This window comes from Tursiops truncatus, chromosome 2, assembly GCF_011762595.2.
Source record: "Tursiops truncatus isolate mTurTru1 chromosome 2, mTurTru1.mat.Y, whole genome shotgun sequence".
NCBI lineage: Eukaryota > Metazoa > Chordata > Mammalia > Artiodactyla > Delphinidae > Tursiops > Tursiops truncatus.
The window spans coordinates 88,246,581-88,257,009 of NC_047035.1; the positions used below are offsets into that span (position 1 = coordinate 88,246,581).

Consider the following 10,429-nt stretch of genomic DNA (forward strand, 5'->3'; position numbering starts at 1 on the left):
CCATCCTCCAGTAGCATCTGAGAAAAGGTACAGGAAAGGTATATTTTAGTTTTAGACCTGAAAATGTCTTTTTCAACCTGTATTTCTCTGCCTATACAAACCACCCATCAAGTGTGAGGGTAGAACAATCATTGATTTTTCCTCAGAATTTTAAGGGCATTGTTCTATTGCCTTCAGGCATCTAGTGTTGCTGGTGAAAGGTTGCTGTTGAAAGTTCTGAAGACACTATGATTCTCATTCCTTTTTTGTAACTTATTCTCCCCTCTGGAAAATTTTAGGATCTTACTCTCTGTGGTGTTTAGTGATTGTAACTAAACATCTGTGTTGTTTAGTGATGTAACTTTGTGTAGATCTTCTGTATTTTGTGTGCTTTTAAAGGGTAGCTGACTATGCTCATTTTTTTCTCTTGCTGATATTAGAACTAGCATCTTCAAGGATAGCATATCAATTTTGATGTATAAAAACTAAAGAATGAATCTGTGTATACAGTCAATACCACACTCATATCTCAACAAGCATGTACAAACTTGAGATGTTCAAAAGCATTGAGTTTATAATGTACCCCATACCTAAGAATTAAAATAAATTTACTATTAGTTAATTTTCCCTAACAATGAAAAATAATAGTCCATTATGCTCAAATTCCAAAGATTCAACTTGGCAAGTGAAAAATCTTCAATGTGGTTAATGATAGAACTTTTAAGCCCAAATCACATTACATTAATATTGTTAATTAGCATGTTATTATTTAGTAGGTTTTAAAATCAGTTTGTAAATCTGCTTTAGTTTTACAATTACATAAGAAGTCTTGATTCCAATATTTGCTAAATGTCTATAATGTGTAGGACACTGCTTTGGTATCACTAAATACCAAATATATAGCACAGAAATCTCTTTAAGCTTATATTCACTATATTGTAAGTGCTATAGACTGAATGTGTCCTCCCAAAATTCATATATTGAAGCCCAATCCCCAAATGAGAGAGTATCTGGAGGTGGGGACTTTGGGAGGTGATTAGGTCATAAATGGAATTAGTGCCCCCAATAAAAAGACCCCACAGAAGTGTCTGACCCCTTCTGCATGTGAGGACATAGCAAGAAGACAGCCATTTATACCAGGACGTGAGTCCTTACCAGACACTGAATCTGCCACTTCCTTGATCTTGGACTTTCCAGCCTCCAAAACGCTGAGAAACAAATAACTGTTTTGTTAGTAAGCTAGTCAGTCTATGGTGTTCTCTTATAGCAGCCTGAACTAAGACAGTAAGTTTTATGAGGAAGGAATTTATTCTTAGCTAAATTCCTAGGATGTTATATATATGATGCATACATTTAGCATATAAAATGTGTATATGTACATATTTCAATACATAAATTTAAGTTAACTCTGGGTGACTACAAGAGTGTTTCCCGTTAATGGAATCCTCTGAAGTTTGAGAAGCATGTTTATTCCTTATACTTCCACAAGTGCTTTCTTCAGACTTCTCATGTTTTCCCTACTGACTCAGTAGAGAAGAACCTTAAAGATTCACTAACATCCTTGTCTTACTCTAATTCTTCTTCTTCTAGGCAAAATTTCCTCATTGATAAAATGAGAGGATATAGATTCATATCAGAAGAGATAGGGCCAAGGGTATGAGAGAAACATGTTCTCAGAGGTTATTTGCATTGGTTATTTAGAAAAGGACAGAAATATCCTGAGTGCACTATCCATTGCAGCTCCCATGGATGACTTGACAGTGCATATTGTTTTCTGGACCTGGAGAACACCAGGGTGTAGAGGAAATATGCCTGCTTTTTTCTCCTACTTCAGCAAGAACAAAGTTATGGGTAAGAACTTGGCTCCTATAGAAAAAAAGTCAGTACAAAAATTCCTTCTCTTCTACAGATTTATTTGACCTAATTTCTTATGGATTTTCTTATTTGTAGATTCAAGAATTGAGGCAAAAACTTACTTGGTTGCCAGAGAGAACTCTCAGGGCATAATCAGCTCTTAACATATTGCTTTTGTCAGAGAAACAGACACAAAAAGTGACAAATGCAGTCTGGATGAAACACAGCATGCTTTTCTTAAAATGGAAAGGACATCTGCTAGTTGCCTATTTGTATGTGCTTCCCTTTACTTCAATGTTTAGAGTACAAAACAGATTCGGGACCTTTGGGAAATGGGGTTCAGGCTATAAGAACCCCTACTGGCTGTCCTATATACAGTTAATGGCTACGTGGATGGAGGCCAGCCTCCATTTCACCTTTCCATTGTCTGCCAGAGTAGCAAGTAATCTATTCCAGGCATCTGCAACTGAAAGCACAACATGCCAATTATTTTTTATTGATCTAAAGCCTTCATAGGTGGGACACTTTGCCAGGGCAGCATATGGAAATTTAGATAAGGGAATGATTGCAGAGACATGGAAAGGGCTTCTTCGCTCTTTGGAAAAGAATCTGTAAGCCTTAAAAGAAATGAACAAGCACTTGGTATTCCAGAGCTTAAGAGCGCCGAAGATGAATTATGCAGTCACTGCAATAGAAATTGATTACTAAGCCTTCGATGAGTCACATGCCTTAGGAATTAAGTACTCCAATCTATTATTGTCAGTATCCTGATGGGTCAACCAGGCTGTGAATGGGAATTTGCATTAAATTGATTTGAGTGTTTTTTCTTGAACTAACATCACTCAATCAAGGGACACATTCAGACAGAGAAAGATAAGTCTAACTAAATTTGATTTGGAAAAGCAGAGTAGCAAGGAATGAGCAGGCAGAATCTAAAAGCGCCATAAATCTGGCACGACAGCCTGGGCTGCAAGAAACAGGTGAATAGTTTTTGTGCCACAAATAGTGTATAGAGTCAAAGCAAATTTGTTTTGCAGGTCTGTAGCATGTTGATACAGTCATGGTTTACAAAAATCATCATCAGGTAATAGAGGACTACTTCTTGGAGGATTTCAGAAGATCTGATTCAGAAATGACAAAGTACTTGCCACCTGTCTCAGGACTGAGTCTATGTTTTTAGTATATGTTTACTATGCAATGATCTTTTGACCTAAGGGAAGTCGTTCACTTTATGTGTAAATAAGCTTTTATGCAAAGAGGGTAAGTAGATTAGATGAACTCAGGTCCACTCAAGTTTAACATTACATGATTCTGTGAGTGGAAAGACATCATCGAGTGCCAAATTTCGCTCAAACATGTGACGCTTTTTGTTGGCTAGATGCTAGGATTCACAAGGAACCTCAGCTGTACCAGCCACTCTGTCCTGGCAATTTAACTGATAGTTTAGGGGAGGCGTGAGTCCCCAGGGGCTATGGTGGGGTGGGAAGTTTTGAGACGAACTGTGATAGGTACTGAGAGTTTACAACATTTGAATGTTGACTGGATAAATACCTACAGCATCTGCTGATGCTCAGAATGATTCTGACTCATTAACTAATTATGAATATAATAAATGAGTTCTCTTTTTCTGCTATTAACCACTTACACAGATACAACACTAAGGATCCAGCTTTGAATGGTGGGGAAAGGGCATTAAAAACTTGTCAGGTGGTTCTTTACAGTAAGAGAAAAATACGAATTCTCAGTGAACCTACAGTATCTGTGCAGCTTAACCTGTTCTAACTAAATAACACCACGTTGAAATTTTATTCCTTCATTCTCAAACACATTTAACTTTGAACTGTTGTAGTATTGCTCTTAGCTGGTTAAAAGCTACTTAGAAGGATCATAACTAATATTCACCTGTACTAGCCAGTAAGCTGAAAATTTGGTAAAGATGTGAGGTTACTGGTTTATTGATCAAGCAGGAATTGTAGGAGTAATAGCTGACCTCTATCAGTGTTGAATCTCTTCCATTTCCATCTTATCTGGTCCCCAGGTTGCCAGGGTAACACTGTCAGGGTATCCTTACTGCTGATTCCTGCTTGCCACATGTCCCTTCTAAAGCTCTTTCTGTCACGGCAAGGTACAGAAATCAGTAACAATGAATGAGTCTTTAATCATGCTGGTATTCAAAGGATATGCATCTTTGATGTTTTAGCCTATGCCTTTGGTTTGATTAGAATACAGGAAGTTCTTAAAGATCAGTATCTTGGAAATTACTTTGTCCCTTGAAGTTTTCTCTTAAGCAGAAGTTGGTGAAGTTTTGAAGATAGGTCATTTGCACAAGAAGAGCTCATTGTTTGAATATGTTATCATTTAAAGGTACAGTAATCAATATTTTTGCAGTATTGTGCATTAGGATTGTTCAGTCAAACTCCATTCAACATGAACCATGGGTTGTGTTGAATTCCTGTTTGAAATAGAAAGCTATTAAAGTCAAAAGCAGTACACCAAAGATAAAACTACCGTATTATAATTCTCTAGTCAATGTATGGGATGTACTGAGCCCAGAATGATGAAAATTAGATAGAAGCCAAGGAAAAGAAGTTGAAAATCCATTTTCAAGGACATGAAAGCTTGGTCAGGAGATGACTTTGAAGTAACAGTAAATGTGTATATTATCCTTAACTATTAAACCTATAGAAAGGGCCTGGGAAAATAATCCTAGAGAGAGCACTACTTGTGTATTTCCGGTAAGGAGGGGAGATGACCCTAGTCTGTAAATAATCAGTGGGTCTGAGATGGAAGTTTCAAGATGCCCCAAGAATGTGCAGAAGATTTGTACTGCAATGAAAGCAAATGGTGAGAGGATCCATGAAATGAAATATGAAGTGGAGACAGCTGCATCTCCACCAAACTTCTAATAAAATTTGGAGAAATTGGGCTGTAGAAGATCTTGGCAAGGGTTTCCCTGGTGGTGCAGTGGTTGAGAATCCACCTGCCAATGCAGGGTACATGGGTTCAAGCCCTGGTCCGGGAAGATCCCATGTGCCACGGAGCAACTAAGCCGGTGTGCCACAACTACTGAGCCTGAACTCTAGAGCCCGTGAGCCACAACTACTGAGCCTGTGTGCCACAACTGCTGAAGCCCGCATGCCTAGAGCCTGTGCTCTCCAACAAGCGAAGCCACTGCAATGAGAAGCCCATGCACCACAACGAAGAATAGTTCCTGCTTGCCGCAACTAAAGAAAGCCCGTGCTCAGCAACGAAGCCTAAATAAATAAATAATAATAAAAAAGAACTTGGCTAACATTTCCTCAGCCACTAGGGGACCTCAGTTGAAAGTACGATGTGTATCTAATGCCCCTTCTCCCTCATTCTGTGTCCTCCCCCATCTTCTGACCCTAGAGAGAAGATCAACAGCCGGTCAGTCTTTATACAGATGTCACAGTATGAGTTTCTGATTGTATCTATAGTGACCTTCAAAGAGAAGAGACAAAATAGGTGAGAACACAAGCTCATTTTTGTGGTACCTCCTACTTAAGAGAGACAATATTTCTGAACAATAAAACCCTATGGGCTACCTTTAACTGAGGTGCTGTGATGTGAAAAATTTACAAATAAATTCGTGTTTATACTTTTACAACTAACTTCATGGGAAATAAAATTAAAATTTAGCAAAACGAAGTCAATACAATATTATAGTCTAGGTTATAGAATATATAGTAATCATATCAATATCACAGACATTGATTTAAGTCTGACATGGCTATTATTAAGTATTAAATTATTCATAGATTTACCTCTGAATTGTCTGAGCCCATGGTTACCATACTCTTCTCAGGCTAGGGTTGTAGTATCTGTCCATTCATTGTCAAAGTTGGGTAACAGAATCCTTAGTGCCCAAGAGGGTCGCATTGTGTAAAAGGAGTCCTACCTCCTGCTGATGATCAAGGTCAGTTTTCTCTGTCATGATTGTGAGTCTTTTCTTTCTTGCTACTCCCTGGATACAGGTAGAGGCCCAAGTGTCCATGAGCCAATTTACAATTTGATGGGATGCTTGGTATGTCTTCTGTGAAAGTGTTAGTGCTTTGGGCCCCAGGACCCTTCCATGCTGTGATTTGCCAGGAGTTTCAGAAAACAGAAGCATAAATTAAGGGCTCCCAATGAGTCATTTAGGGTAAATGGCTTTGACTGGAGCTATTACTTCATTGAGGTTTTGGATATCTATAGTCACCCCAAATTCTCTCTGGTTTTCGTAGGACCAGATAGGATAAATGGGAACCACCATCCTTGCATACTTGAAATCTTTAAAGGTAATACTAATATCCACTATCCCTCTCCCCAAGATGTGATATTAGTTTTTGATTTACTGCATTGATCATTGGCAAAGGCAGTTTTAGAAGCTTCCACTTAGCCTGTGGGATTAAATTTCATTCTGGGAAGGGCCATGACCCCAGTAATGGAGTTGCAAAATTTGTCAAATATGCTAATTCCAATCAAAACTTTCTGGAAATGGAGAAATGACCAGCACTCTTTAAAAAACAAAAAAGAAGTACATGGCTATAAGCTCAATATAAGGAATTATAAGACATATGCAAATCCAACCACAAAAAGGTATCAGCTGACAGCGGTCAGAATGACCATCAGCAAAAAAATAGAAACAATAAATGCCGAAGAAGTTGTGAAGAAATGCATACCCTCAACTTTAAGTGGCTCCTAAACTGGTAAGTGCCATGAAGGAAGACAGAATGGACCTGCCTTTAAAAGGTAAACACTGAGATACCATATGATCCCGCAGGCCCACTCCTTGGCCTATAACCTAGGAAGACAGAAATGGAAAGACACAGGCAGGCAAATGTGCACTGCAGCAGTATTACAATAGCCAAGACAAGGAAGCAGCCAAAAAGTCCATCAAGAGATGAATGGACAAAGAAGAACTGGTCCATGTACACAATGGAATATTAGCCACGGAAAACAATGAAACACTGCCCTTTGCAGCACCATAGATGATCCTAGAGATAATCACAGAACATAAGGTAAGTCCGAAAGCAAAAGACAGATATCTTATATCACTTCTAGGTGTTATCTAACAACTGACACAAATGAACTTATTTCCACAGAGAGAGACACTCCCAGACTTAGAAAACAACTACGGTTATCTAAAAGGAAAGGTGGGATCAATAGACAAATTAAGATTAGGGTTGCCATACGTATACCAATGCATATTAAATACATATATCAAAAAGACTAGGGCTTCCCTGGTGGTGGAGTGGTTGAGTGTCAGCCTGCTGATGCAGGGGACGCGGGTTCGTTCCCTGGTCTGGGAGGATCCCACGTGCCGCGGAGCGGCTGGGCCCGTGAGCCATGGCCCCTGAGCCTGCGTGTCCGGAGCCTGTGCTCCGCAGCGGAAGAGGCCACAGCAGTGAGAGGCCCGCGTACCGGAAAAAAAAAAAAAAAGAACCACCATATAGCAAGGGAGGTCTACTGAACACTGTATTAATTTACATGGGAAGAGGCTCGGTACATGAATAGATACATATAATGTAGAAATGAACCAGTTTGTGTACACCTAGAACAAATAATATTCTAATCATTAACCTGATTAAGAAAATTATAACAACGAAGAAGATGGACTGAGACATAAACTTATGGAGTTTTTTCCTGGCATATTCCATTCTAATTGACAACCTAGGAACACGACTTCCAGGAAAGCTCTGCTGCCCTAGTAACCAGATTTGAAAATGGAGAAACGCTGCCGCCGTGTGGCCTTTTCCCACAACAGCAGCTTTCAACCCAGTGCTAATGGTCACTACATATTAACAACAATTGCAAGCCTGTAACTGACAGGCTCCCTCAAAAAAAATCCTGGGGTCGAAAATCGACCAAACAATTCAAAAGAGGGCAAGGTGTTAAGAACACAATTTCAACAGGTATATTTTACTCGCACTTTTTTTTTTTAACAACAGAAAGGTGTGGAAAAATGCTCATCATTAAAGACATGCAAATCCAATCTACAAAAATGTATCCGCTCTCACCCATGAGAATGACCATCAGCAAAACGTCTGCAAACAATAAATGCTGAAGGGGCTGTGGAGAAATGCCTACCCTCAGCTCGAAGAGGGACTAAACTGGTAAGAGCCACTAATGAATACAGAATGGAGGTGCTTTTAAAAGGTACACATTGAGCTACCATGCGATTCAGCAGGCCCGCTCCTGGGACTATGACCTAAGAGGACAGAATCAGAAAGACACAGGCAGGCAAAACTGCACTGCAGCACTTTTACAATAGCCAAGACAGGGAAGCTACCAGGAAGTCCATCAACAGATGAATGGAAAAGAAGAACTGATATATGTTCAGGTGGAATATTAGCCGAGGAAAAACATGGAACAATGCCGTTTGCAGCACCATACATGTGTCCAGAGGTAATCACAATTTGAAGTAAGTCAGAAAGCGAAGGACACATATCCTATAATATCACTTATTGGTATTACCTAAAAATGGATACCAATGAAGATTTCTGCACAGAGGAAGGAAATCAAAGATTCAATCAACAAACGTACGGTTAACCAAATGCAATGGCGTGAGGATTGGATAAATTAGGATATTGGGGTAAACAGAGATATAAACAGAGATATATAAGCACCAAAGACCTACAGAATACCAAGAGAAGACTACTCAACATTGTGTCATAACCTAAATGGGAAATGGATCCAAAGATGAATGGATATATGTGTAAAAGAACCACATCTTGCACACCTAGATCAAACAAAACATTGCAATCAAATTTGCTGTGATAAATAAAAATTAAATTTACAAAACCAACAAGAAGTAATGAGACATAAACATATGGGGGTTTTTCCTGGCACATTCCATTCTAATTTACAAGTTGGAACATTATGCCCAGGAATTCTCTTTTGCCCTAATAGCCAGATGTGGGAATGGAGAAATGCCACAGCCTTGTGACTGTTTCCTGCAAAAGCAGCTTTAAGCACACTGCTAAGGCTCACTTAATATTCACAAGAGTTGCAGCACAGTAAATGACGTCTGAACTCAAAAAGAACCCTAGGTTCAAATATCGATGATAAAATTCAAAAGAGGGCAAACTTGCAAGAAGACAATGTGAAGAGGCATGCTTAACTTACATTTCTTTCTTTCTTTTTTTGGTTTAACAATAAAGGGCATGGAAAAAGCTCAACATCAGGAATTAATGAAGACATGCAAAGCCAATCTACAAAAGCTTTTACCTGACAACAATCAGTCATAACCTACATGGCAAATGGATCCCAAGATGAACAGATATATGTATAGGTGTAAAACAAACACATCTTGCACACCTAAAACAAAAAAACCATTATAATAAAATTTGCTGTGATAAATATAAAAATTAAATTAAAGAAACGAACAAGAAGTAATGAGGTATAAAAATATGGGGCTTCTTCCTGGCTCATTGCATTCGCACTTACAACCTTGAAACACGGCTTCCAGGAAGGCTCTGCTGACCTAGTAACCAGGTTGGAGAACGGAGAAATACTGCAGCATTTTGGCCTTCCTGCAACAACAGTTTTAAACCCAGGGCTAATGGTCAGTATAATTCACCTTAACTGCATGCCTGTAAATGACACCTGCCCTCAAAAAAAATTCTGGGGTCGAAAAATGACCAAAAAATTTAAACGAGGGCAACCTTACAAGAAGACAATTTCAAGAGGCACATTTAACTCACATTTATCCTCTTCTTTCTTTTTTTTTCTTTAACCAAAAAAGCAGCATGGAAAATTGCTCTACATCAGAAATTAATAAAGACACGCAAATCCTAAGTATAAAAACGTTCATCTCACAACAGTCACAATGATCATCAGCAAAACAGTCCACAAAAAATACATGCTAAAGGGGTTTTAGACAACTGTGGACCCGCTAGCTGCTGGTGGGATGTCAACTGTTAACAGCCAGTAGTGAGAACAGAATGAATATGCATTTCAAGGTAAAAATTGAGCTTCCATATGATCTGGTAGGCCAACCTCTGGGCCTATCACCTGAGAAGACCAGAATCAAAAGACACAGACTGGCAAATATTACTGCAGTAATATTTACCACAGCCAACACTTGGAAGCAACCAAAATGTCCGTCACCCGAGGAATGTACCAAGAAAAACTGGTCCATCTACACAATGGAATTAGCCACGGAAAAGCATGAAACAGTGCTCTTCTCACCACCATAGAAGGACCTAGATATAGTCACACAACTTGAAGTAACAAAGAAACCGAAAGATAGATATCCTATGATATCATTTATAGGTGTTACCTGAAAAATGATACCCATGGACTTATTTTCAACAGAAGGCCACTGACGGATTAGGAAACCCAAAATACGTTTAACCAAATGGAAAGGTGTGAGGAATGGATAAATTAGGATATGGGGGTGACAGACCTATACAAATACGTATGAAACATATAATCACCAAAGACCTATGGAATACCAAGAGAGGTCTATTCAATACTCTGTAATAACGTACATGGGAAAGGATCGAAAGATGAATAGATAGATACATAGATATAATGAGCCAGATCCTGTACAATTCTAGTAGATATACAACATTTTTATCAAAATTGCTCT

The 10,429-nt window shown here is 38.9% G+C and overlaps 1 long non-coding RNA gene across 1 annotated transcript in view; it reads left to right on the forward strand.

Moving 5' to 3' along the window:
* Positions 1-5,467, forward strand: part of LOC141278012 (uncharacterized) — a 241,627-nt gene extending 236,160 nt beyond the window's left edge. The window contains exon 6 of the long non-coding RNA XR_012330093.1: positions 5,224-5,467. This is a non-coding gene — a long non-coding RNA (uncharacterized lncRNA). The remainder of the gene's footprint in view (positions 1-5,223) is intronic.
* Positions 5,468-10,429: the final 4,962 nt, after the last annotated feature.